This window comes from Nannospalax galili, unplaced genomic scaffold (assembly GCF_000622305.1).
Source record: "Nannospalax galili isolate Female #2095 unplaced genomic scaffold, S.galili_v1.0 scaffold293, whole genome shotgun sequence".
NCBI classification, from domain to species: Eukaryota; Metazoa; Chordata; class Mammalia; order Rodentia; family Spalacidae; genus Nannospalax; species Nannospalax galili.
This window is the reverse complement of record NW_008337147.1, coordinates 2,288,176-2,290,196: the sequence shown is the minus strand read 5'-3', so window position 1 is coordinate 2,290,196 and position 2,021 is coordinate 2,288,176.

The window sequence follows — 2,021 nt, the reverse complement described above, 5'->3', positions numbered from 1 at the left end:
TAATGTTGCTACGTGGTCCTGAAGAATGGATGAAGTTGCCTATTTCACTAGTGGTGAACCTAATATACACTAACATTTTTCCACACAAATTTTTTTCTCAGATTATCTGCAACATGTACACTAGATTTTCAGGAAAAATAGTCTTGATCATACCATTCATTTCAAAATATTTAAGCATCATTAACAATATGGAAACATTTTAACTGGTTTAGATAGGAAGTAACTTCTTTTTGGCTTCTTAATTTTTAAATCATAAGGTCTCACAAAACCTTTTAGTATCATCATGGAAGGTAATCTTGAAGATGATATGGACATTTTATTGAAATATAACTTTGTAAAACAACACTAGTTGATAAGAGAAGGAAACATCATGAAGGCTGAGAAAAAGAGTCAGAAATTAATGTATTAAGCAAAGAAATTCAGAGAAACTCAAGACAGAACATATAAAGAAAACAAAAGGAAACAAACACTTAGTGTAAAGGAATATTGTCCCCAGAATTAATTCAAGTTACTTTTGGAAAATAAGAACTGAAGATTTTAGAAACTTCATCTGCAGGTACTCCTGAGTTACCTAAATAAATTGTACCTAAATAAATTGTCAGAATATTAATTTCAAAGAGAAAATACTGACAGATTTTAGCTATACAAGGCACAAAGTGTGACTATGGAAATACTTTCAAAATAGGATATATAAACTCAGTAATAAATATTTCATAACTATGAATTCTTTTATAAACTAACAGTAATATTTATTCTCTTACCTTATGATTAAAAATAGAAATTAAATTCTAATGTTCTCAACAAAAAGTATTTGGATTAAATAAAATCTAGATAACATAGGGTCTGAACTGCATGATTCCAAATTAAATTACTTAAAATAAAAATACCTTAAATATTTATTGTGAAGCCAATGTCTGGTAACAATTACCAATATTCAAATTTCCACTTTAAAACAGCAATTTCTGTTGGTAAACTAGGCAAGGCATGAGATTTCAGAAGCCAGGTCTCCATGATCTAAACTTTGTTCAGCACTATCGTCCAAAGTTCCCACAGAAGAGATAACTAAGCCCCAAGCACTCAATATCTTTTCAAGCCCAAAATTTCAAATGCTTCAACAATCCTCCCCAAAACAAGATAGTCAGATCTGTCAGAACAATACCCCACCCTTGGTACCAATGACTATTAGTAGCTTGTTCTTCTGTTGTGATAAAACACTGACCAAAACAAACTTGGGGAGTAAAGTTCTTTGTCTTACAGTTCAGTCCATCACCAAGAGAAGCCAGTGCAGGAACTCAAGACAGAAACTTGGAGGCAGAAGCTGAAGCAAATATCACAAAAAAATGCTGCTTACTGGCTTGTTCCCTCTGGCTTGCTCAGTGACTTCTCTTATACTGCCTAAGCCTGACGATGGCACCAACCTGCCACCACAGTGGGCTGAGCACTCCTATATCAACCAATAATTGAGAAAATGCTCCATAGCCTGGGCACACAGGCCAATCTGATGAAAATCATCCGTTAGTTTTGGTTCTCTCTTTCCAGGTATGACAAGCTGACAACCAAAGCTAAACAGGAAACTCATCCAGCAGCCATCAATTGCCAATCTAACAACCCATTATGATCCAAAATATTTGTATATCCTACAAATAAGAACAGCTTATGTCTTTATATAAAAATAACAATCATCAAAATTAATAAATTGAAACTAATACTCTTTGTAAGAATTGTCGATTGTTACACCTAAAACGTCTCCAAACACTGTTAGATAACAATCTAATTTTATTTCACAATTGCTACCGATCAAGAATTTGGGGGGCAGGAGCTTATTGGTTTTGGAAGTTTCTCATAAGACACTCAAGGCACACACTTTGGTCGTGGCTTCATCTGTAGACTCAACTCTGAAAGATCTGGTGTTAACCCAGGAACAGAGTAACACAATAATGCAAAAACAAAGCAACTTGGTTAAGAAAGGGTTTATTGCATCATTACGTCTTACAGTCCATTAGGGAGGGAAGCCCAGGAAA